This window comes from Crocuta crocuta, unplaced genomic scaffold (assembly GCF_008692635.1).
Source record: "Crocuta crocuta isolate KB4526 unplaced genomic scaffold, BGI_CrCroc_1.0 scaffold176, whole genome shotgun sequence".
NCBI classification, from domain to species: domain Eukaryota; kingdom Metazoa; phylum Chordata; class Mammalia; order Carnivora; family Hyaenidae; genus Crocuta; species Crocuta crocuta.
In genome coordinates, this window is record NW_027531905.1 from 4,928,533 (window position 1) to 4,956,378 (window position 27,846).

The 27,846-nt window shown below is 40.4% G+C and overlaps 1 protein-coding gene across 9 annotated transcripts in view; it reads right to left on the reverse strand.

Annotated features, from left to right (window-relative positions):
* Nucleotides 1-27,846, reverse strand: part of PPFIBP1 (PPFIB scaffold protein 1) — a 174,919-nt gene that overhangs the window by 99,224 nt on the left and 47,849 nt on the right. For 8 of the 9 annotated variants that reach the window (XM_077774553.1, XM_077774555.1, XM_077774554.1 and 5 more), the window contains exon 3: nucleotides 16,245-16,339. The gene's annotated coding sequence lies outside the window, so the exon portion shown is untranslated. The remainder of the gene's footprint in view (nucleotides 1-16,244; nucleotides 16,340-27,846) is intronic. The other variant, XM_077774549.1, reaches the window with a different exon arrangement.

Consider the following 27,846-nt stretch of genomic DNA (forward strand, 5'->3'; position numbering starts at 1 on the left):
CAAGGGAGGGGAAGAGAGAGAGGAAGGAAGAGAGAGAATCCCACGCAGGCTCTGTAGCTATCAGCACAGAGCCCAATGCAGGGATCGAACCCATGACGGATCATGACCTGAGCTGAAACCAAGGGTTAGAGGCTTAATAAGGTGGAGGACTTTACCCTGCTGGATAAGTGAGTGTGGCACTAAAGCGTGCATTTCAGGCTGGTTATGTGTGAGAGACACTGGGGACGATATTGCCCAAGGCCGACAGCACAATGGGAAGGAAAGACTCAAATAGGGCCTTCTCAGCAATATATGCTCACAGTCACATCCTGAGTTTCTTCACAGGCAGCCTTCTCACTTTATCCACTTCTCTGAGAATATCTTCCCATCTGACTAACTCACTCGAACATGCTGCTCCACCTCCACTCGCTCTTTGACTTCACCACAACTTTAAGTACCATTACCGCACCTGTTCATGATTTTCATTCCCTTCCTTCCAGCTTCCCCCATGCACTGCTTCCCAAACTGCAGCATATCCACCACATCGGGTAGCATTCACAATGTGTTGCCCTTTCCAGATCTTCATCTATATTCACCGCATTCCCCAAAAGGACACCCATACTTCTCATAGGGGCCAACACATAGAACACGGAGTTTACCTTCTCCATCCCCTGGAGGATGCCTCCCCATTGCCTTTTCAAGTTCCCCCACTGCCTGGGGAATCTGCCCTTAAAGATGTGGCTCTCAGGTTACTATAAAGTCAAGAACGATGCTTCCAGGTGTAGCTGGCCGTGCCCTTCCTTAAGCTGTTCCCCAGGCCCCTTCCTGCCACCCTCATACCATGACTTGTACTTTTCAGTACTCTATCCAAATATTTTACCTACAAACCAACTTCTTAGTTCCTTTTTACTGTTACAGTGTCTGGTACAGAGTGGTCTGTCTTTACATCATTTTTTAAACGATTTGACTATATCCTATTTCTTTAAACTTTCTCCTATACAATTTTTTTGGAAAGTGAAATACAACAACTTAGAGTTGTTAATTAAGTTAAAAGTTAGGGCGAGCAGGGTTAAGGGCAGGAATGGGAGGAGAAAGCGAGGAGACTGGAAGAAAATGGCAACCCGTGAAAGACCAAGAGAGGCGGTGACCTGCAGACTGAGAAACCTAAGATCAGAGGAATTGAGCAACAAGTATGAAACGTTAATTCAACAAATAAACATGGAGCCTCAATGTTGCCTTAGACTAGATGTATGATATGCCTAAAAGATGACCTCTTCTATCATCAGGGCGCTTGTAACCAGAGCTCTGGTATTTTCCCTCTTTCTCTAGTAGTTAAGTCGAGCTCTAAGAAAAACTCAAACACAATGAGCTACTTCAAAAGACTGCCCACAGTGAATAAGAAGCCCTGTTCATTAGCAAGACATCTTACATATCTGTGCTTAATTCTTGGTGTTCTAATAAACCTGCTTGACAGGTATGAACCTATCTCTAAAATTCAAACAATGTATTTCATAAGCCTTTACAACAAATATTCTTTGTAAAGAATTCAAATTCTACATATTCTTTGGGGTTATCATGCTACATCTCAGAGACCAAGTCCACGTGTTTAAAAAATAGGAATATTTGAACACCTCCTTGTTCATCATCGTGTCAAATATGCTGTGAAGCTATTAGCTTCATGCCAAACTATGACCAGGTTCTCTGCTTTATGTCACACATGTGGGGCTGGGGCTGGAAGAGACCCACTTATAAATCAAAAGGACCAAGAGCAAAATGGAAATGGTCACTGAAAGATCCAATCTTTGCTATAACCTCACGCTAGAATGATTGCACTTTTCAGACTCATGCTAAACGACTTAACCAATAAATTTTGGGATCGCATTATCTCAAAACGAAAACCATTCCTTCAAGTGAACTACTCAACCTTGAACCCCATACAGCTCAGTTGCTTGAACTAGTGTTAAGCATTCATATTCTAGAATCTACAACATCATTATGAGCCAGAATACAGTGAAAGCTTATCAAGAAATGTAGAGTATTCAGCTCCCTCCACACACAGAATAGGATAGACTAATGTAAATTGTATAGACCACCCCATGTCGATTTCTTACTCAGCAGGATCCCCATGAGAGAAAAGTGTGTGTACCATACCAGCAAATCAAGGGCAAAACCATTTTCTCCAGACTTAAAGAACAGAATGTTCAAGTTCCTGGCTCCGGAGGATGCAAAGGTCTACATATACCTGGTCACAAAAACAGTGCCCCAAATCCTCTTAACAAAGAAAGAAAAACTGACACAAATTCTACGTGATTCATAAGACTGCCTGGTAAGGTCTATACCCTAATAGTTAAGAACGATTTTGTTCAGGCAGGAGGGGTAGCTAACTGCTTCAAAAATAAGCCTTCATTACGAGTGACAAGTGGAAGAAATTCTACTTCATGCAGTAGACTCTCTAATTTCAGAATGGATGGGGAGGGTTTATGTTGCACTGCCTAGAGTCTTTTCCTGCTACCCTCTCAGACCCCAACAAAGAGAACAACACCCTGCTTTCAAAAGTGAAATAAGATCCTCATCAGATAACACCGAATCACTGAGTGAGCCAGTCATGAGTCGTGTGGGTACAAAAGCCTCAGGATAAATTCCCAAAAGGATTATAAACCTAGATCAAGAAATCCCCCTACTGAACAATTTGTTTACTATTCCACCTTTCTAAGGAATTCCATGGTTTTGATGCCCTTTGGATTTCAATCGAATACGCTTCATACAGAAAGACTTGTGAGGCATTTTCAAATGGGAGGGCAAACATCAAATATCTATTCAGATTGTGGCTGTTGAATGAAACTTCATCTCATTATTGCTCAATTCTCTTAGTCTAGAAGGAAATCAAATGGCAATTTAACTTCATTTTTCCTTACCTGCATCATTTATTGATAATAATAATAATAATCTTTATGATTACTGTGCGTGCGGTACTCCAAAACTAAAGAGATCTCTCCCTCCTCATGCACCCACTCACAAAGGAAAACACTGGCCATATTCATTGTTAATACAGGTTTAGAGAGTCATTTTTCTCTTTCCCTCTAATCAACTCCACTACCATCTGTCTTTGGGGCCTCGATTTTCCCCAAACAGGGATGGGGATGAAAAGGAGACTTTTTTTCCAGTAATCAACAATTCAGTTAGTACTCTACTGCAACCATCATGGTAATAACGGATTCACATTGGAATCAACAATGAATGCCAGCACTGGCTGGGATGAACACCGGGTATTGTATGCAAGTGCCATATCCCTAAATTGTACTGTACTGTACGTTAACTGGAATTTAAATAAAAACTTTTAAAAATGCTAAAACCATTGGGTGAATAACCACTGGAGAACAAGACATGCACACAGTCTCTAAGGAGGACCCAGCAGAGTAGTACTTATCAAGGGGATTAGGTACTCCTCCATTGGAGGAGGACCAGTGAACACCATTTTCACCAAGTGATTAAATTTAGCCTAACCAACATCACTGCCTTCAGAAGAGAAGCACTGACTGCTGCTAGCAATGTGTGTTTATCCTGAATCTAATCATGAGGAAAGCAACAAACAGATGAATATAAGGTGTTCTTCTAAAGAGCCATCTTAGACCATCCAAACATGTTAACATCATGAAATACAAAATAAGAAAAAGCAAAACAGTTCAGGGAGACAAGACAGTTCAGAGCCATCTTAGACCATCCAAACATGTTAACATCATGAAATACAAAATAAGAAAAAGCAAAACAGTTCAGGGAGACAAGACAGTTCACAAAGGAGACCAAAGATTCATGATGACCAACTGCTATTCATAACCCTTCACTGAATCCTTGACCAAATTCTCAAATCTATGATAAAACACATTTTTCAAATAGTTAGAGAAATCTGAATATAGACTGTAAATTAGATCATTTTATCAGGTATAGTAAGAATATTATGGCTACATAGAAGAATGTCCTTGATTATTAGGAAATTAAGAGTGAAGTAATATGGTATCTGCAACTTACTTTCAAATGGACCAGGAAAAAAAAAAAAAAAAACAAATATAAGATGAGAAAGCAAAGATGGGAAAAATATTATGAAAAACTCCAGTGAAGAGGGAATCCAGGCCTCTGTATGAAAGTATTACGTGTCCTATACTTGTGTGACAGGAGCACCTTAAAGATGTACATAATTAAAGCATTAAAATCTTTAAACAAAACTTAGGTTTTGATTGGATTTCTCAAACGGTATAAGCTAGGCAATTCTTTAGTCTGGGTTCATTCATTCCTACTGGCACCTGCCTTTGAATTCACCATGGGCTACAAGGAATTTGCAGTCTCCTGGATGAAGAAATATTCATCCCACAAGTCCTTCTAACTGTAAAAAGTTGAAAACAGACTAGCATCTAGGCATTTTTCAAAGACACTTCAGATTTCCAGAGTTTATTTAGCTTTTGTTGAAATTTAAAAAAATTTTTAATGTTTATTTTTGAGAGAGAGAAAGACAGAGAGAGAGACAGAGAGACAGAATGCAAGAAGGGGAGGGGCAGAGAGAGAGGGAGACACAGAATCCGAAGCAGCTCCAGGCTCTGAGCCATCAGCACAGAGCTCGATGCGGGGCTTGAGCTCACAAGCTCATGATCTGAGTCAAAATTGGACACTTAACTGACAGAGCCACCCGGGCACCCCTAACTTTTGTTGAAATTTAAAAGAATGATTTTTGCCCAATGGACAGCTAGCTCTCATCTCTTTCCTGTTATCCCAAGTTCCAGGGCCTGGAGAGCTCATTTTTACCTTTAAAAAACCTTTTAAAAACAAAAACAAAAACTTGGACATTTTCTGTTTTTCGCAAATCAAGGAACAGCCCACCACTTTATAGTACTAATAATTCCTGCAAATGGCTTCTGACATTTCCTTTTATTTTGAGCAGCGCAAGAGTGTTCTGCTTTTTCCAATCTAAGAAGCAGCGTAAGCACACAGTCACCATATGATGCACTGTACACCCTGGGGACTCATGAGGGGAAAGCCGGCGGCCGCCCCAGTCTTCATTCACATCGTTTGGTGTACGCCACTTACAGGACGAAAGCTTTGTTTTAGACAAAGGTATACATTCATAGATAGTAACACTTTGCAAATAAGTCCAAAAAAGTTCAGAGACTCCTGGAGTCCTACTCTTCAATCCCAGGTTCAAAACCCACGTTCACCAATAAGATTTTCTGGCTTCAAATCTCCGGTCCACCTGAGATACGCTGTGGATCCTGGGAAGTTACTTACCTCTCTGGGCTTTCCATTTTATCTATAAAATGTGATCCTATTAGTATGAGCCTTAAAGTGTTGTGGTGAGGATTTAGAAAAAGCGCCTGGCACACGGTATCTGCTAAAAATTTTAGCTGTTGCTAACTGCTGTCACATATTTCCTTTTTAAAATCGTCCTGTTAAAATTCTGCCACCAGAAAAAAAAAAAAAATTCTGCCACAGCTCCTTGTGTCTACAGAATGGAGTCCAAACAGTCATTAAATCCCTCTAAAATCACATCCTGATGTACTTTTCCAGTCTTATTTTACAATGCTCTGCACTCACTCATTCCCCTCCTTGCAGTACTTATTCCCTGTACTTTCTTGCCTCAGTGCCTTTGCTTATACTGTCCTCTCTCTTTGGAACCACACTAATCATGCTTGTCTGCTCTGCTACCTACCTACTCCCAAATGCACCTTTTCAAGGTTCATGTTGAATTCAAGCTCTTCTATAGAAGTGAGCAGGATAGAAATAATCGTACCCTTTTTTATGCTACCATAGCACTACCTGTAATAAGTGTACGTTTCATCCTGTTTTACAGAAATGTGCTTCCATGTCCTTCTCTCCCACTAGACAAAAGCCTCTGTGTTCTGCTTATCTTTTCTTTTCATGCTCCAAAGCCCTTGGTCCCGTTTCTTGGACATAGTAGCTCCGTGATAAATATTTGGTGAAATGAATGGTTAATCTACAGGAAATAATTGAAATAGATAATATCTAAAATTGCATGTTGTTTCCTCTCATATAAAATTTAACTAGCTTCTACTTTAATTAAGTCTAGTCCCTGGATATTCATATTGGGGGCCAGGGAGCATGGTGTAGTATAGATGTTTCCTGAGTGGAAAAGTTCAATTTTACCCATCAGACAAAGCTAGTTAACAAAAGAACTTCACATCTTTCTATTTGAGGAGAAACAGATATTCTATCCTCTCTTTTTTACTTAAAAAGATTTATTTTTAAGTGTTCGTATTTCCAAATCCTCCAGATAATGGCTAGATTCATTCACCCATTCAACTACATTTACTGAACATAACATGCTAGAGGCTGAGAGGCTGTGCACAAAGATGAGTAGATAGACCTTTCCCTTAAAGAGCTCGTGCTGGTAGGGGGGATGGGCATCTTGTAGGGGGGGATGGGACACAGCACAGGGGAAGATCTGGGAGAAGGAGCACACAACACTGGCAACAACAGTGTGCAACCGCCGAAAGTCCTAAAAGGCATGCATGGGAAACAGTCTAGTTCAGCTGAGCACAGGATGTATTTCAGTGCAAGCGTAAGAGACAGAAGCCGGAAGTGCAGGGATAGAGCCAGATCTTGTCTTAAGCCAGAATTGTATCTCATGGGGAAAATGAAAATCTGAAGCAAGATGCTGAGAGGAGTAACTCCATGTTCTAGAAAGGCTTCTACCAGCAGCAGTGTGGCCGGGGGACTGAAACGGAGAGAAGCTGGTAGCAGGAATATGAGCAACAAAGCAAAGAAACTGCCAGCCAGGCTCCACGGGGAGATGGAAGAAGGAAAAAAATGCAGGTTTAGCCCTTAAGGCATCTTCTCAGTACGGTTGGTGGCACTCCTGTTCTACTCTCAGCCCAGCTGCAATACCCTCCATGCTACCCCAGCTCTTAGACTCTACTTTCTCTAACATTTCATTTAATAAATGTCCACTTAATAAAGGCAGAAGACAGGAAGTTAGCTAAGCTGAAAAGACCCCTCAGACTCCGAAGGTGCCCTGAAGTAGACTATCAGTCACGACCAAGCAGATTTCTCCTCGCTCTTTCCTGCACTCACTCACTTTAGTACTCGTTCACCCACTGGGGTTCCACTATGCGCTGGCCATTACTACCTTTCATGCCAACGACTCAAGGATACACACCAGTGTTCCTTTTCTCTACGTGTTCAAAGCCTGGCCACAGTGTGGTCACTTGTTCAACAACAGGAATCACCAATTGGGCAAGTTGTCCTGAGCAGGCTTCATCTTACCTGAGGCTGTTTAAATATGCATCCTGGATGGGGCATCTGGGTGGCTCAGACAGTTAAGCGTCCAACTTTGGCTCAGGTCATGATCTCACGGGGTTCGTGGGTTCGAGCCCAGCATCGGGCTCTGCGCTGACAGCCAGCTCAGAGCCTGGAGCCTGTTTCAGATTCTGTGTCTCCCTCTCTCTGACTCTCCCCTGCTCATGCTGTCTCTCTCTCTCTCTCTCTCTCAGAAATAAACAAAACATTAAAAAAAAAATTTTTTTTAAATGCGTTCTGGAGAGTAGTCACAGTACCAACTCATTTTTATCTTAAATGATTGGTTTGGTACACACTCTGTAGAGCTGGACTGAAAAGGGTCCCTGGCACAATCATTGGGATTACTTTTCTCATGTCTCACAACAGATATTGTGGATCTGTCCACTGACAAAAATGTATTTGTAAACCCAAAATCAACACTCGTGGTGTTTTCATGGACATTCATGCATAGAGCAGTACAAGATTTGAGCTGCCAGTGAACACGGTCCAGCTGAAGGTGAACAAGGCAATGTTGCACCTTCCTGTTTCAGATCAGCGTTCATACTATAAACAAATGCTTATAGGGCTGCAGTGATGTCTGGCGCTCCCAAGTGAAAGAGATTGTGATGCGCCTCACAGAGAAAAACGGACGTATTAAATAAGCTTTGTTTAGGCATGTGTTCTAGCACTGTTCATTGCGAGTTCAATGTTAATGAATCAACAATATTAAATAAGGTGCCTTACACAGATGAAGACTATGTATTGCTCAATTGAGAAAATGTGACAGAAGCTCACAGGAACCTAAACTTATATAAAGCCCCCAGTATTTGCTAATTCAGTATTTGCGGTGACTTTATAGAATGTAACTACGACAGTAACAAGAATGGACTGTATCCTATCAGGTAAAGAGTGCAAAGAACCAACCACACATAACACATTAATTTTTTTCAGCTCTACCTTCTGAGGATCTGGGAGGACCACCAAGTGAGGAGCAGAAATCACTTTCTGAATCCTCCAACACTCCATTAGAACTAGCCGGTATTTTCTATTCCTCTAGAATCACTCCACAGACTCAGAGAAGTCTTGCCGCTCGTGCTGGCTGGCTAACAAGGCGAGGAAAAAGAAAGGGTCAATGGGCCCAGAGGTGCTGGGGGTCAACACAAACAGGCGTTTTGGCTGTTGCTCTGCTCTTCTTGGTACAAGTCTTATGTTTGAAGGCCTGCTACTCCTTGAAGGCCCATTATTTCCGGCTTAATACTTCATTTTTTTTTTTTTTCTCACTATCCCAACAACACAGGAGGCTCCATCTGGGTGCCAGGCTTCTGAAAGGGGGTGTTCTGTGCCAGACCTCAGTCAAGACCGATTTAGACTATGGAGAACCAAAAGCCCACCTCTCTAAGCAAATGATCCTTCTTTAATTTCTAAAAAGTTACAAATAGAAGACCATTTAAACCTCACAGATCATCCAACACTTTTGCAAACAGCCCAGGATTCATGTTTCCCTTTGTAAAAGCTAATCTCCTCAAGCAGGAAACAACTTCCGGTCATGCGTGTATTGGAAGATGGCTTCCCTGCTCCAGGAATTCCATGCATTAGGACCAGCAGCATTAATGGACAGAGTTCCATCCTGTGTGTGTGTGTGTGTGTGTGTGTGTGTGTGTGTCTCTCCCCCAAGGTTGACATCGAGTTTATTTGTTAAACAAAACAGTCATCCAAGTTCAGACCTATTGAAAAGCTTCCAAGCAAGATGAGAGGCCACGGCCAGGAGGTGGAACAGCTAATCAGAAATCAAGGGCAGGAAAAGCTGGACCCAAAATAAATATAGTACAAAATGCCCAGAATAGCCCAGAAAGACAGCTGATGACCTTTTCTTCTAAAATCTCTTAATATCACAGTATCAAATAGCCACGTACCTAAAACCAAGCACATAACTACTACCATGAAGGCAAGGAATAAAATAAAAACAAACGTGAAAATAAGTGAAAAATTGTGTTTTGAAAGACAAACTAAAACACAGAAGACAATTATAATTATTATATGGTCTGAGGAGTCAGTCATTGGCAAGGGATTATACCTAAGTTCAAGGTAATGGTCGTAGTAAGATGTCGAGGTGATCTCAAGCTATGAGAACTACCATAATTTCTCAACAGACAGCATGTATTATTTTTGGCCTGAAGACTAAATGGGCCCTGCTACCATGATTGTAAATTACCACACCCCTAATTTAAGTCTCCTCTTGGTTGACAAGCTCTGGACTGTGACTTGTCACGGGGAAGGCAGCATTTTGGTATTCAAGGAACAGGGAACACATCCTGGGGACGCAAACTCATTCCTTTGATTATAATGCCCAAAGCCTCCAGCTCTTGCTAAATAATAGATTTAAGAACTACTGAAATCCCTTCTCCCACTTCCTTGTTCCCTAAGCCATGGAGAGCCTTGGCTAATTGAAATTCTTGTGCCAGAAACATGCATTTCAAAAAATGCCGTAATATTAAACCATAGATCCACTAACTGAGAGTCAAAATTCCCTTGCACCTTCTTCTTTCTTAAAAAAAAACTGCTGAGACTATTTGCCTAAAGTGTCATCAGAAGTGCTAAGCTCTTCTAGTTAAATAGATAAATGCACAGCACTTAAAACACACCACCCATCTAGTGCTAGAGCCATTGCATGTGCACACACACACCCTCCACATAATTTGGTTATTTATTTACGAAATGTGTAAACATTTCCTTTCCCTCCAAGTTACACCCTTGCATAACTGTATTAAGGAGGGGGGAAAAAAATCAAAGTCACTGACTGCCAATTTCCTAAGGGGTGAGGAGAAAACAAAGCAACTGAGAATAAAGACCGCTGAGGCTTAGCAAATAGCTTCAAGCTACCCTCACACTCCATCTGCACCCTCACACACAAAGGAGGCCTCTACTTAAAGGAATAGTTCTAAAGCCCCAACCACATCTCTCTTTGATTGTAAAGGAGATCATAGATATTTGATAGAAAAGGGAAGGATTACGAGAGGGGAAAAAAATGGAAATAAATAAAAAATCTTTCAATGGAAATTCATTTCAATATTGTCTCAAGTTATAATGAACCAATAAAACACAAGACAAAACATGTTTGTGGCACACGATTCCAAATAAGATTGCCAATCCCAAGCAGTACTTTGAAAATCTGTACTACAAATTGCCCAGAACAGAGACTGTTTGGACTACAAAAGGCAGTCAGGAGGTAGAAAATGTCAACCCCCGTATGGTAATTAAAGTGAAAAAGACTACCAGGGTACGGAGAAAGAGGGCCCCAAAGGACAGAGCTATGGGGGTGTCTTTTCTTTAGGGCAACATCATCTCAGCGGCTACAAAATGCCTGTTCAGAAACCACTACATGACAAGGTAGAGTGATTACATAAGCAAGCCTGAGCAATACAGTGCACAGTCCCACGGCCTTCCTCAGCCTGAAGACGGGGCAGTAACAAAGCCAGAGGAGAGGTCCCACCTCATTCTTGTGCCTGGGTCCGTCCAGCCTCCAAAGTGGTATTACCAGCCAGCTTTCACCACCACCATCCGTGACCTCAAGAATCATGAGCACAATGTAGAGAGAAGGATGTTGAGGCAAATGACATTTTTCCTGTTTGCCAGTTGCCAGAACATCTAAATGACTGGAGGTACAAACTAGGTAAAGAGGATAGAGGCCAGAACTGAAAAGTAATCATTAAGTAGGGGGGGCCTGGGTGGCTCGGTTGGTTGAGTGTCCGACTCTTGAATTCAGCTCAGATGTCAAGATCTCACAGTTCAGGGGCTCCTGGGTGGCTCAGTTGGCTGAGGGTCCAACTTCAGCTCAGGTCATGATCTCTCGGTCCGTGAGTCCGAACCCTGCGTCAGGTTCTGTGCTGGCAGCTCAGAGGCTGAAGCCTGCTTCAGATTCTGTGTCTCCCCCTCTCTCNTGCAGAGCCTGCTTAGGATTCTCATTCATTCTCTCTCTCTCTCTCCCGCCCCCCCACCTCCACACTCTGTCTCTTTCAAAATAAATAAACTTAAGAAAATAAGTAATAACATTATTTGGTATTTATTCTTATTTTATCAGTTCAATTAATCCAATATTTAATTTCTGTGACAACTATTCAATGTTTTTGAGTAAATATTTGCTTTGACATCGGGAACAATGAAACAAATCCCATTTTGGGGGCAGGATGACACTCCCAAAACGTAACGTGGGAAGTGAGGATTTAAACAGAGATAGGAGAGAAAGCCAAATACAGCTTTCATAATTCAGCTTTGCCATATATTTAAATACATGTCTTGTCTATTTATGTAGTTGATATATAAATATATACACCCTTTCATGAGTTGAGCATGTGTATTAGAGCTTGTTAAAGCAAGTGCTGTTCATGTACCCCAATGTTCATAGCAGCACTCTCAACAATAGCCAAAACATGGAAAGAGCCTAAGTGTGTCCGTCAACTGACGAATGGATCAAGAAGATGTGGTTTATCTATACATGGAATACTACATGGCAATGAGAAAGAATGAAATCTGGCCATGTGTAGCAACATGGANGCAAGTGCTGCTGTGAAAATAAATTTTGATATACTTCTATAGCCTCAAATTAGTCATAACACTCTGGTCATTTAATGTTTTAACTGCTATTTGGTGAACTTAGGTCATATCTTAAAACTACTTCTTCATTCACCACCGTAAGTACCCAAATCTGCTGTCAAAGGAATCTCTAACTTGGGAGGAACCTGTCAAAGAATCCAGCATTTAGAAAAATACAGATATTGGGGTGCCTGGGTGGCTCAGTTGAGCAACCGACTCTTGATTTTGGCTCAGGTCATGATCTCACGCTGAGAGTGGAGCCTGCTTAAGATTCTCTCTGTCTCTCTNAGAATTCACAGAACTCCCCTCTGCCTCAAAGTTCCAATCTAAACTATTCCTGATTTTATAGATGAGGAAACAGAGACCCAGGGTAAATAATATACCAGAAGTGCCAAAGCTAGTTATTAGAAAAGTTAGTAGTAGAATTTCAGTCTTGGGTAAATTGTTCTCCTTGCTCAAGTCACTCTAAATGTTTTCTTTTCAGAACACTAGATTATCCATTTGTCTGATCATAATCTCACTGAGGTCAGGGGCATCTGGGTGGCTCAGCTGACTGAGCATCGACTCCTGATTTTGGCTCAGGTCATGATCTCATGGCTTGTGAGGCTGAGCCCACATCAGGCTCCCCACTGACAGCATGGGGCCTGCTTGGGATTGTCTCTATCCCTCTGTCTCTATCCCTCCCCTGGTCAAGATCTTTCTCCCTGTCTCAAAATAATCTTTAAAAAAATTTTTTAATAAAAATAATCTCACCGAGGGCAAAATCAAGCTTAATCTACACCATATGCTACAAGAGCTAGTCCAGAATCACTAACAGGTGAAAAGATGTTGCCATCACAACTCGGGATGCATACCCTACACCGGGTGGTACGTAGTAAGTCACCAACAGAGCCTCTCACCAAAGCCCCCTGGTAAATAAGGCCACCTATTTGCAAAATGCCTGCCAAGAAGTGAGCATCAAATAAACAAAAACAAAGTCTGATTTTCCTTTGTGCAAAATGACCCAACTTCTCCGTGAATCTCAGCTCCACTGGCTGCTTCTTGAACTAACCAAGTAAAGGAGTCCCAACAACCAACAGCGCCTTCACGGAGTCACCCTGGGAGGGCCTGGCCAAGAACACATGGACACGTTTCCTTTCATCTTTCCTCTGATTTCAGTTTAAGGCGAGGCAAGTCAGAAAATATTTATTAGTGTTCACCATACTTAAAAAAGAAACTAGCTGGTCTCGTATTAAAAAAAAAAAATTACCTGAAAACTCTTATAAAGCATCATCTACGGAGTCCAACAGGCAACATCCATAAGAAGATTCAGAAAACCAGTAAGAATGACGGCTACCATTTTTCGTGCCAGGACCACACACCCAAATGCACACTGTAGACACTGCTGTAGTAAACTGTCCAGCAAACCTCATAGGAAGGCACATTAATGTCCCTATTTTACAGAGGAAAAAGCTAACCCGGGGACATGGTCGGAAGAGGTGGCAGAGCTGTGACCTGAACACAGAATGGTCGCACAGCAAGGCCCTCACGCCCACACTCCACATTTGTTTGAAAATACATTTGTTTCCTAGTTTGGCAAGTCTAGTTAAGTCCATGTCAACTCAAGCTTCATAATAGGAACTGGTTTCTCAAAGCTCCCTTAAAAGAAAATTAGACTAAAAAAAAATTTGACATTAGAATAAATTCTAATTAATCTCCTTCTGAGATTCAGCCTGCCTGCAACAATATTTCTTTCCTTCTATTTCTTTTTAATTTTTTTTATTTACTTATTTGGGGGCAGGGAGGGAGGGGCAGAGAGACAGAATACCAAGCGGCTTTCGCCCCGTCAACATAGAGCCTGACGATGGGCTCGATCCCAGGAACCGTGAGATCGTGACCTGAGCCAAGGCCAAGAATCAGAAGCTTAACCGACTGAGCCACCAGGTGCTCCTCAATATTTATTTCTTTATTCATGTCCCCAAACTCTTCAGTCTCACAGCACAGATTCTTCTCCTGGGTTGTCAGTTTTTCAGGCTCTTGCTCAGGCTGATGAGAACTCCTAATCATTTCTACGGTAGCCTAGACATCTCTCTTTTCTGGATTTGCTGTCTCTGTAACCCTTTCCTGTAACCAACCAAAGTCCTTCTCTGCCAAGGGAGCAAGCCTTACCATGCCACACACATACCAGAGAAGGCTTCCACCTGGCCACACCCTCAATCTACAAGAGCAGTCTACAAAAACATCTTTATCTGTTCCTGACTAGCATGTTTAGACCATCAGGCTGAGCCAGACAAACCACCTGACTACCTAAAATCAACTTGTCTGCTTTCAAAGACATTTATTTAGTTCAACATCACTCCCCAGATCTGCCGAATCTAAATTACTGAGTAGTCCATGAACAAACAATATACAATCACCAGAAGATATGTGCAAAAATATTCACCGAGGCACTATTTGTTATTCATCCGAACTGGATACTACCTAAATGTCCAGCAACTTTAAGAGATATATCATGATAGCAAGGAAAATGAAATAAAAATAAACTTATACAATACTGTAGATGAATTTCACAAATACAATAAGAAAAATAAGCCAGAAACAAAAGAATATATAGTATATGATTCTATTCACATAAAATTTCTTCAACAGGCAAAACTTATCTATGGCATTAGTAAATGAATTAAGATTTGTAAGGATCTATAATCCCACGTAGGATGTGCTTTATAATTTTCTAAGATTTTAAAAATTTCCCAGGATTTAAATTATAAATGAAGTCTTTTTGAGCAGTTAGACCTTTTTATTTGGTATGCTAAATTACTTGGAATAGCACTGTGAAATAATGGTAAATTTTAGGTTATATTTCTTGGGTAAATGCTATAACTGATCAAATATATATGCAGTTCCTAAAATTTTAATGTTTTGGTATAAGGTCCTCACTTGATATTCTGATTATTGAAGTGTTATGTGTCACAGAAAAAACAGTTTCCTTGTCAATTGCATCATAATGATCTTGAACAATGCCCATTTCCGAGATTTTGTTATTTATTTTGTTCTTATTCTCTCACAAAATACATTTCATCTTCAAGTAAGTACATAAAAAGGACTTTTATGGGGAAAAACTTTATCAATGGCATTAGAAATCATGAAATCAGTTACTCCCAGGAGCATTAGGAGAGGAGGGTTCTGGGGTGCTGGCAATATTCTGTTAACCTGGGTGCTGTTGCAAAGGTGTGTCCATTTTGTGACAATTATTCCATCAAGCCATCCACTTATGATTTGTGTACCTTCCTTCATAATATATTTTCGTAAAGAGCTGACTGAAAGAGATCCCAGAGAACATCTGGTCTGCTCTCCTCAGTTGGCATAAATAAAGTAATGGTTTCCCATGTATGTTAACTATCTCAAGAACATACAGGAAATCCGTGGAAGGTCTGGGACTGGACATTATATCTCTTAACTCCCTATCTAGGTTCCAAAGCTACCTCTTATATGTAGGACGATGTTTCTCTAATTTCCTTCCTTGTTGTGACTATGGCCAAGGTTTAGAAGGATTAGGATCATATTCCTGTTAAAAATACAACCCGGAAGGTTCTAGTCTCCTACCAAAAGCAGTGCCAAGAAGAGCATTTTAAACACCACTTACATAGGATATGGCCAAGCAGAAAAAGTCAGCGCCAGTTCACACTCTGGTTTTTGCCACTTAGCAGTTGCATGCCGGTCAGCAGATTCCCTACCCTTCTCTGAACCTCAGTATCCTCACACAGATCAGTGAAATATTAATTCCTACTTTGCAAGATTGCCATGACAACAATATTAAGGTCATAGCATAAGAGCAGTGCCTGGCATGTTACAAACACTTGAAAAGGTATTTGTTAAAGGAATACTGATTGAATTGAACGAATCAAGTACTTGTCACTTAGAAGATGCTCAACAAATAGCTAAGTATTATTATTACTGAACATGAATAACAGAGAGGAAGAGAGTAAATAAGTTTATATGAAAACACCTCATTTTTCTAAACGTATAGGGTCATTAAGGGGTTGGCCCAAGTCTCACTGGCTTTGATAAGACACCGAGATGGTCTGTGGGACAAAGAGCCATAAAGAATTGAGAAGAGGGTGGTGTTTTTGCTGTGCTACCAGGTCTGTGTTTTCCTTCTCGGTGCCAGACAGATTTGCTCACTGACTGCCGTAACATGTCTGAACTCTACAGTCACCTCGGTTAGTCACAGTACTTTTAGAATTGAAAACCTTTTCAAGAGCTGAGTGGCTCATCAATTCTCATAGACATAATGAGTAGACAGACACAGTCGAGTAACTTTACTACTGGGAAAAAATTTACACACTCAATATACAGAAAGGTAATTGCAGGCTTCACAAGTGTGGCAAATAATGGAGAGGAGAAAGTTTACTCACATTTTTAAAAGCAAGTTTAATACTGACTTTTTTTCTTCAGCTCTTCAGACCTTCCATGTACTTCTTAGGAAACTGATCCATAAAATTCTTCTATACTGAAAAGAAACAAACATGAAAATGCTAAAACTAATTTCAAATTGTAGCACAGCAGAAAAAAATAAAGCCTATAGATGGTCAATTATTGTATAAGCAAAGAGCATCAAACTAGATAACATAATGTGTAATTTAAAACAAGAAAACGTGTTAAGGATCAACAGATTTAACTAACTTCCTTCCAGTTGTCTTTCCTTCCTTCCTTCCTTCCTCCCCTTTGTCATCCTTCCGTTTCCCCCCAGAAGTCTTTCTTCATCCTTACTTCCCCAGTTGCTGGACAACCTCAAATATTCCTTGAAGCCTGAGTTTCAGCAGAAAACCACCACCATTCAGTTTTATAGCACAAAGTAGTACCTGGCACAGGTTAGATACTCTATGAACATTTGTTGAGTAAATGAACAAATCATAATTTGACAATATTTGGTTGTTAAGGTAAAAAAAAAGAAATGTATTATTTTCTTGTCCAATGAGACCAATCAACATGCAGACAATATGGCAGAAAGATATACACCGTTTCTAGGCTTACGATTAGACTTGATTTCCTTACCTCCTGTAAATAACATACACTTAGAAAAAAAAATTCCCAGTACTATATGTATGGGCATGTATATTCTCACCATTATAGTAATAACATATATTTTGGTCGTAAGGGAATATTTAGGAATAGAAGTTCCTTTAGAGGTTCTCACGACTCAAATGCCTCATAACTATCCCTATCTGAATGAGAAAGCAAAAGTATCTCCAAGTTAAATACCAGAGATGTTACCTCACATGTGTTTATCAAATCTATGTATAGTCAGAGCCAGTCCCAGATAAAATTATGAAGTAGCAGTACAGCTCCTTTCTTCTTTAATCTGTCCTTTTGAGGAGCCAATGACCCCAGATGTTTAAGTAAGGAAAGAATAGGATCAGCTCTGTGGCTCAAACAGCTTAATGGATATCTTTCCTGAGGACATTTTCATTTAGAAAAAAGAGCTTCACAAGATGCAGGTGCTTAACACTGAAATAAAATGCATTACTGACAATGGAATTTCAGGCATGAATGGGGGAGAGAGGCTGTCTTAAAGAAATCTCTCGCCTCAGGTAAACATTTATCCATTCTGTCTTCCCTGAAGCTGGCTTCATGTATGACCCACACAGACATACCAATCCAGGTGAATTTTAAGCGATTAATGATGCATACATAAGCCAGCCTAATTGTAAAACTAGTCTGTGCTCCAAAAGTAAACAGTTACATGAATCAACAGTTTTCCACGAGTGTAGGAACCCTGCTCCATACGTGCTCCTGAGAAAGGAGGCAGGGAGTGATGTGTGGCAGCAAGGGCACTCGTTGGCCTCTTGTCTGTTTTAGACTTAGATCCAAGATTGGGTTGGGGAAAGGGTTTCCATGAGCGCTCGTGAAAGGGCCAAAATTAATGATTACATGAACAGCGAGAACAGAAAATCCCAATGAGTTCATAACCCAGCCGATCTAGAATCATCACCACACCCAAACCCAAACACCATTTCTAAGAGGGCCTTTGTGGGGGGATGGGAGTTCTAGCCGGGGTCCCAGAGAGCCCAGGTGGGCCTGGGTCTGAGCAGCCAGGAGCGTAGCCTGCGCCTTCAAGTCCTGCCCTGGAGCCCACAGCAGAAGGAAGGGACCGACAGTGAGGAGAAGACTAGAGTGGGGACAACCTGAGGACACTCCAGAGGTGGGGACACAAGGACCTCCAGCAGGGAGCAAGGCCCAGAGGGTTTCTGTGAGTCAGCTACGTCCCCAGGCCCCTTCCCAATCCCCATCAGCCTCTTTGCTAGACATTACACACGGTTTAGACTTCGCCATCAGTCAGGGCCTATGGGGTACAAATGAGAACAGAGAAAATCAGTGGAACGGGTTTAAAGAGAAAAAAATATATACATATATATATATATCTATATTCTGTAAGACCCAATTCAAAACATGTAAAATAAAAAAAAATTTAAAGAGAATTGCAAGAAACCATGCCCTGAACTTGCTCGAGAAAATTCTATTCAATTGAGAAGCACAAAGTATTTTCAATCCCTCCCTCAGCACAGAGCTCTGATTATTTGGCCCAACCAAGACTGAATACATAAAAACATTTATAAACATGAACCATTGGGTTTTTTGAGTTTCCATCACGAGCCTTGTTTAAGTAAGTCAAAGATGTCCTTTGTTACACAGTTTTGATCGAATACAAGAGAATTTAGTCATTTCCTCAGAAACAGACGTAAGCTATAAATATGAACTAACCAATACAGCCACTCACAAAAAAGGTCCACTGACAAGTTTAACCTAAAAAGAACACTTTATTAACCTGAAAAGAAAGCCAGAAAAAAATCCAAACCCATCCAAAAAACGCTCCTAGCAGAAAAACCTGTGGTGTAATGGCAAGGAAAATTACAAATAGCATGTTATTTGACTCACATATTTTTCCTATACAGAAATTAACTCCCAAAAAAGACAAAACAAATAACAGTCTGTATTTGTGTTCATTTAATAAAACAACCCTTAGCACCCTGCCCAAATCACAGATTTCAAATTCTAAGAAAAATCCTCCAGACCATTCAATAAGCAACTTCTATATATCCCTTTGAGATAGGAAAATGCATTTATTACTATTACTTATTTTCTAAATTCTTTAGATCTTCTCAAGCATGACCATCATAACTAAGAATAACATGTTAGACATAATCATTTGGAGGGGAAGTTACTGTTTATTATAATAATACCTGAGATGTGGTTTGAGGTGTTAGGGTTCAGAGCCAACAGCCAAGAAAGCATTCTTGGGATTCAGGGCAAAAGATTGATTTTATTAAAGCACAGAGACAGGACCTGTGGACAGGAAGAGCTGCATCGGGGTTGTGTTTGGTGACTGGTTATAGAGCTTCAAGTTGGGAGGGGGTAAATCTCCAAAGTATTTTGGAAACAAGGTTTCCAGGACCTTGAGAGGGCTAGCTATTACTTGGATAAGGACATTTATTACTGTTTTTTTTTTTAATTTTTTTTTAACGTTTACTTATTATTTTTGAGAGACAGACAGAGACAGAGCATGAGCAGGGGAGGGGAAGAGAGAGAGAGGGAGACACAGAATCTGAAGCAGGCTCCAGGCTCTGAGCTTTCAGCACAGAGCGCGATGCGGGGCGCGAATCCACGAACCATGAAATCATGACCTGAGCTGAAGTCGGATGCTTAACCGACTGAGCCACCCAGGCGTCCCCATTTATTACTGTTTAGTAAAAACTCAGTCGCTTTGATTACTCAAAGGGTCTCATCTGAGACCCTTCAGATGTGTATCGGGGGCCATAAGCTTGCACTAAGATTGCCAACATAGATCTTGGTGGGGGGGCAGACATAAAGGAGGCTTCCAAAGGAATTTTTATACGTTCAAGTAGACAGACTTACAGGATGCTGAGGGTCGGGATAATGTTTAGCTAGATTCCCTTTTGCCCCCAGCAAAGTGTCATCAAGGCAGCTGAGCTCACAAAGGAAGGGCACTCTGCCTCTCTCAAGAAGGACTTGTCAATGGGCTGTAAGAAAATTTACTTTGTTTTTTCTCAATACCTATTTCATAGGTTAAAACTAGATGGAATGCGGGGCGCCTGGGTGGCTTAGTCGGTTAAGCATCCGACTTTCGCTTAGGTCATGATCTCGCGGTTCGTGGGTTCGGGCCCGCGTCGGGCTCTGTGCTGACTGCCAGCTCGGAGCCTGGAGCCTGTTTCAGTCTGTGACTCCCTCTCTCTCTGCCCCTCCCCTGCTCACGCTGTCTCTCTCTCTCCTAGAAATAAAATAAAAACATTAAAAAAAAAAAACTAGATGGAATGCAAAGTCTCTATTCAGGTGTGACTTAAGCATCTGAAGCAGAGGTCTGCAAAAACAGTCTGCAACCTGTTTTTGTAAATAAAGTTTTATTGGAACACAGCCACACTTTATCATTTACGGCTTTTGCAAGATGCAATGACAGAGCTGAGCAGTTGCAGGAGAGACTGTAAGTCCTGCAAAGTATAAAATACTTATGACCTGGTCTGTCCCTTTAAGAAAAAATTTCCTGACCTCTGGTCTCTGTATCAGTATAGCACAGTCGACCAGTTAAATATACTCAGTTGACTAAATCTTGAAATAAGAAACACTAATTCTGGTTTAGCCATCTTGCTAGATCACTACCTAAGTCACTTGACCTTTAGCTGCTTTAATTTTATCATTTACAATAATAGATAATATTTATTGGGAATTTATGTACCAGGAGTCATCCTAAGGGCTTTACTTTTAGTAAATGAACAATGAATTCACTTATTTAATTCTGGCAAAAATGCTGAAACTGAGGCAAAGGGTTAAATAATTTGCCCAAAGTCACATTGCTATTTAATGAAAAATCAGGATCAGAACTTGGGCAATTGGGGTCCAGAGCTGGTATTATTAATCTCTGTGCTACACTGATAATAATTTTAATTTTATAAAAACTACAGATAATAAAAAGAAATCTCAAAGGGTTTGTAGGTTAGAACTGTTAGGAAGAGGCAGTAAAGTATACCTCTGCACAGTTTAGGATAAGGTACCTAAAATAAGAATATAAATGGACTTTTACAGACTTGCAAGAGTCTTCTGATTCTAAGAATAGGCTTGCCTTGGGGGTACGGCGAATATAAAAATCCAAAATACTCTTTATTTATTTTTGTTTTTTTTACCAAGGTAATCAAAGAACCAAACTGACAGACCAGTGTCTATCTTTCCCTTGATAAGTTAAGGCCTGTCCAGGCACTTCAGGACTTTCAGAAAGTCTTCTGGATTTAAAGACTTACCAGGGACCCAAAATCTTCCAAATTTGTTCCCATCTAGTCTGAGCCTCTGCTTGGTTTCCCAAGCCTTGGGAAAAGGCAGAGCAAGCACCCACAGAAATTATGGAAAGACTTCTTCACAGCCTGGCAAGAACAACTCTGTCCAGATACCAGCCGCAGCATGGATCAGGAAAACATCCCCTGCTGAATCATCCCGACCACTTCCTGAAGTTCACCAGGATGTCTGGAGGAAATGTGTCACCTAAATGTGACCCAGTGCTCTTTTGTACTGAATGACAGGTTTACACAATCCAAACAAAATAAAGGGAAAATATATTGGCAAGTTATTCATCACCAACTTCACGTTCAGATAAAGATGCCCTTAGCCATCTTTTCAGTCAGGCTAGTCTTCGATCGGCTTGCAGTGTCTGTCTGCAGAGTCAAGGCCAAATCCTTGACTTTGACATTTAAGACCTTTCTCATCCGATCCCTTGGCTACTTTTCCAATCTTACCTCCTTTTCTTTTCAGTCTTTCATGTAACAAGGATGGCCTGTTTCTCCCTCATGCATCACCTCTCTTCCTGCTTCAGAGCCACACTCACTCTACTCCATTTTCTCTTCTACTACCAACAGGATATCCAGCACAAAGTCCAAATCACTGTGCTCAATATCATGGGATATAGCTTGTACTTCCTGTGAGGACTAGATCCTCACAATCCTGCAGGGGAAAGAGATACTCAAAAGACTAAAGTAAAGCTATATGTTAAATGTGTGAAAGGGCTACAGGACATAGATTACAGGATCCGAAAAGACTTAATATTGCTGAGTTGTACCCTGAAAGATGAGGGAACCTGATAGGGTGGTTGAGTTTATAAGGTTGCAGGGGTGCCCAAATGGGATCAAGGTTTACACCCCACGCTTCAGAGCTATTGAGGCTTGAGTCCAAAATGCTGACTCCCTGTGACTGGAAACTGTGCAGGCATTACAGTCAAACAAGTTAGGACGATGCCTAACCATGCTCAAAACCGTATTTGTAGACACTTCTCCTCTTGCTCAAACAATCAAACCTCTCGTATTCTTCTTTTCTCACTGTCAACAGGATTTAATGCTTCCACCTATTCCTTCATTTGGGCATTTAATCACATATTGATTTTCACTGTTTTAATATTCCAGAGGTACGTTTTGCCTCCTCAGTAAGACTTTGTTATCAAAGAATGGATTCTTTCTAATAGACCCTTGGAATTTTCAAATTTTAGGTTCAAGGTCCCTGACAAGTAGTACTAGCTTAGCTGAGAAGCAATTTAAATCATATGGGTGGTCTGTCTGGGTAGTTACATAGGGCCAGTCAACCATAAACAGCTGTATTCCACTACAGCTTTGAGTTCTACTTAGGAACTCATATGAACAGACTTAAACTTCTTTCTTTCTGGAATGCTCAGAAAAAAAGCTCAAGGCTAGGGCTCATGATAGAAGTAAAGATCAAGTTCAACAGTACAAGAGAGTGAAGGCTCTTAGCCGAAAAAATAGACATTAAAGAGTTGAAGAAATTACATGTTATAGTATATTTGCAAATCTGAGGTCAGACAAATGGCTTGGAACTCATCCCTTATGCTTTAAAAGGGTTCAGTGTGCAGCGTACAGTGTTCTCACAATACGGAGCACCATGCGGTAAATACTAGCTGAATGGATAATCTGATAATCCGTGATGTGCCAAAGTCCTCAGTGAACCCATTTTCTAAGCCAAAATCAGATTCAGTGTAGTCAGATTTCCCTTAAGGTTCCAAGATCTCAGTATTTTCAGTGTGTACTGACTTATTACATCAAATAAAGCCCACATGGTTTTAAATTAACATGTTGCTTCACAATCATATTTGCAGTGTTTAGTAATGGCTTGCCTTTTTTTTTTTTCTTAATTTTAACATTTTCATGCACAGCTTTCTTGGCCAATGCTGGCAAATTATTTTTTTACTTCCCACAGAAAGATTCTAACTCAAAGATTCTAAGCAATTTTGGAATTCAACAGTTGTTATTCTCTGAAAGTTTTGACTGAATTGATTGAAATGATTAAGGCCTGCCATGAAGTTTTATATAAAAATAAACATGCACAGTTGCTCACGACATGAGACAGTGGGGTGGGGGTGAAGGAACGAACCTGGCTCAGTTTCCTAACACACCAATTGTCCTTTGTGGCAAATACTTTTTCATACAAAAAACATCGTGGGCTAGAGTAAAAGTTTATATGACAATATATTCTAACTTTACATAACAAATATTATGGGCTATCATGTGGATTTTACCCAAGAATATATTTTAAACAGTTGACTTCAATTAAATTTTGGGCAAGAAGTTTAGAGTAGACATTCCCATTACTTACACATTTCTTGGAGCAGAGGCATCGCTTTGCAAGAATCAGAGATTGCTGATTACAGTCAGTCATGTCCTCAGACGGAAAAAATATTCTATAAATGTTCTGCAATATGTTCTAACCCTATCGAAGGTGTAGGAGAAACAACCGAACCGGCCCTAAAATCTCGGCCCCCACACCCAAGAAATGTTGTAGAACAAAGTCCTTCCACCTGTATCATTAACTAACGTGTTACTGCAAATATCACTGAAAAAATATGAAGCCCACCCACTCTGATCCCACAAGCACTCTGAAAGAGCATTCTGAACTAATGTGAATTTGGATAGTAACTGTTTGAATACAAACAATGACGTCAGTCCCTTGGTGTATGACACGTTATCATGGCAGTAGAACTCTGTGAACCGACATACCCCAGGGCACTCAGCAGAGCTCCGGCAAGTGGGCTGGCCTCTAACGAACCCTGTCACTGCTGGCCCAGCAGAATAGCAAGGGCTCTTTCCCTCAAACTGCCCCACACAGAATAAATGTATTTTCACTGTCAGACTAGGACCATGATCTCTGCATCATGTGCGCTTTAGAAATACACGTGGATTGAACTGACCTCTTTCCTAAGAATTAAGCTAGTGAACTATAAGAAATTATTTTTTAAAAAATCTCTCTCTCTCTCTCTCCCCCTTGGCCTGCTTTCTTATTTTAACAGAGCCACATCGGAAGATGCTTTTTTCTAAGGGTGGAATGGCACTGGCCATGATTTACAGAAGCCCGAAAAGTCTATTAGCCTTTGACCCAGCATGCCATATTATTTAAGCTAAGGTAAATAATTGGGCAAATGAGCAAATAATTTATATATATATATATAATTTTCACAATATTATTTATAAGGAAAAAAAGGCAACAATCTAAATGTCTAACAAGGTGCCACCGAGGTATATCATCAGACAGACTATTAAGCAGGCTGAAGCTATAGAGGTGATTACCAATGGTTAATGACACAGGACATTCATGATATATGAGTTGATCCCCTTTTTATAAATATATACATAAGGTAAAAAGTCAGGAAGGATGTTGAAGCCTATGGTTTTCAATACTTTCTCTATCACTGTGCCTACAGTAGTCTACCCGTCCATATCTTTAATTAGACAGGGGTGAGGTGTGGTGGGATGAAGGGAGAGGTACACACATGTTTTTTCAAAACCTCCCCCATGCCCAGGGTCTGTGCCGGGTCTTCTGCCTTCCTCTGAGATATGCAGTCATACTCCAACATGCTCACAGTGGTATTCTCTGCATGTAAAATTTCAGAAGAATGTGATTTTAATTTCCTTTTTGCTGATCTGTATTTACTAATTTTACAGTAAAAACTATTTCTGCCAAAGGGAGCAGAGCATGATGACTAAGAGTATAGAATATGGGACAGATCAGCCCGGCTTTAAATTTTGGGCTACATGATCAAATTATTTAACCTAAGTTTCGCATTCAACAAATGGGCAAAATAAGATTACAGTGGTCTTTTTATTAGAGAAGTTAAGAGAAACTCCATATTGGATAAAGGAAATGATTATTATGTACTATATAGTACAAATTTAAGTGTTAACACCTTTAAGGAAAAAAATCCAAACCCAAGTCTCATAGGAAAAAAAAAAACAAAATCATGGGAAAATTTTTATTTGCAATGGTAACAAAAATGCATACTTAGCAGCGCCGAGTTACCATTTTACATATACCAAACAAAAGAAAATCCCCAAGGCTCACAGTTGCAATGCTGCTGTGAAATTGCTGGTCATCCATTATGAGTAGTGCTATTTTTAATATGAATCTTTTGAAAGCATTCAGGCTCTACTGGAGTAAGAGTAATTCTTCCAATGAATTTATCTGCAGGAAATATGTGTCTAAAGCAAAAAGTAATATGCAAAAAAGTGTTCATAACAGAATCCTAGATAACAGTAACTGGAAATATTTGAACATCCACTGTTAAAGGGACAATAAACGACATACTGAAGACCATGGGCAAACAAAATAGTTTGATACACCTTCAAGTAAAAACAACAGAATTCAAAATATCTATACTCTACCCCTATATAAAACTTTTAGACCTGAGCACAAGAATAACTGAGGTGATAGAGGTGTATGTGGAATAGGGAGGAAAGGCTTCTAGACTGAGGGGCAGTGAGTACAAAAGCGGAGTTATAGGTCAACATGGCGCCCTCAGCAGTTGGATCAGAAGACATGGTTAGTGGGGCGCCTGGGTGGCTTAGTCGGTTAAGCGTCCGACTTTCGCTTGGGGCATGATCTCCCGGTTCGTGGTTTCGAGCCCCGCATCGGGCTCTGTGCTGACTGCCAGCTCAGAGCCTGGAGCCTATTTCAGAGTCTGTATCTCCCTCTCTCTCTGACCCTCCCCTGCTCACGCTGTCTCTCTCTCTCTCTCTCTCTTTCCCCTAGAAATAAATAAAAAAAATAAAATAAAGACATGGTTAGTGGGCCATGCCTACTATTTTCATTGCATGGTAGATAATACCAGACTTCCTCTTTCTAAGGAAGGAAGACCAAATTTTACTATAATTTCATGAATGGATTGAAGCCAGCTGATCACACAAAACAAAAGAGGGTTCTAAAGGAAGCCTGGGAGCTCCACTGCCATGAGGCACCCTCCATTTCTTGCGTCTTGCCAACGACTGCAAAGTATTACAGTTTACATACACCTAGGTATGTGGATGGATGAATTATGTTATTATAATTTAACCGAAACAATCTCCATGAAATGAACAAGTGGTTTTAGAGGAACCACAGATGGATGATAACATCAGTAATGTGATAAGCATAAGTGAACATAAACTCGTGAATACCTCCACTTGTTCAAACTGCACAACCATACAGCAGCCCTCGGCCCTCTGAAGATGATGTTGTCACAGTGAGAAAGTTTTCTGAAAGACATATGTGCATTTCGAAACAGAAGTTTGAAAATATTTCCATCATTATGTCATTTTTCCCACAAATAATGTCACATCCATAAAACCATTCCTATCTATACTCTCTAAAAATATAGACAGAGAATTTTCTAATCTGCCTTACAATTTACAAAATTAGGACTTTTAGTTTTTAAAGTCCTATTAAAAATATGAAAATGCAGCATGTTCCCATTCTTTCCTAAAGAAATGATTGAATTTGTTTCTTAAAAAGGCAAACAATAGTTGCCATGTATTGAGGGCTGTTTATGGGTCAGGCACTGTTCTCAGGGCTCAAAGTGTGTTAATCACTCAATCTTTAACACTCTCCCTGATGCAGAGACTGTAATTATCATCTCATTTCATTGATAGAGAAACTGAGCACAGATTAACCAAATTCCAATCTAGTAATAAACAAGACAGGATTCTAATCTACGTAACTGAGCCCTAGGAGGTCTGTTCTTAACCACTCTGAATACTGCACTAGATTACAATTTCCTGGCTGATTTCAACCAAACCTTTGTGTAGCTGATGGATAAAAATGAACAAGCAGTGAACACTGCCTGTCTCCCATTTGGATCTGCATATACTTAAGATAAACTAACTTTTTCAATGATGACAACTGAAAAGATAAGCATATAACTAAACTGAACTTAGAAACAGCTTAATTAGTGTATCACAAAATGGAAATAGATTTTTAACAATAAGGAAGCAAATGCAATCATATTATTCTCACTAAAATCATCACTGACTCAGAAAAAAATGCCAAAAATTAAAAGACTGAACGTTAATGAATATAAAACTATTTTTAAACGTAATTTTATGTCCTTTGTATTCCTACCTTTGTGTGTACAATATCTAATATGTTAGTGCAATAATGTATATGTTATTTACAATAAATATACATATACTGGAGGACAGGCTCACAAATTTAATGTCAGCAGTACCCTGGCTCAAAAGCTTAGAGGTAACCGCAGAAGCCTTTAAAGCAGGAGAAAACAATCAAATTTGCACTTCAAAAAGCTCTTTCTGGAGGCAACATCAGAGGATGAATTTGCAGCAGGGATGCAGCTATGGTTCCTGAAGGCCCGAACTTGGCAGTGACGAGGGAGAGGAAAAGCTGAGAAAAGCATTTAGGACCCTCATCAGTCATGAAGGAGCAGAAGTCAATGATGACTCTGTGGTTTCTGACCTGTGGTGACCGGAAACTCAGAAGAAAATATAAAACAAAGTGTATCTGTTGGGATGGGCAGGGAGGGGTGGGGTGAGGGGAGCGATGATAATTAAACTCTGATCGCATTGAGATCACAATGCCCTGGAACAACAGGGTGAATGCACACAGGGTGAGTGCACACAAGGTAATTGGGAAAACAGGATGGAAAGTTCAGGAAACAGCCTGGGCTCATTCATGGGGGAGCTTCATCTGTTT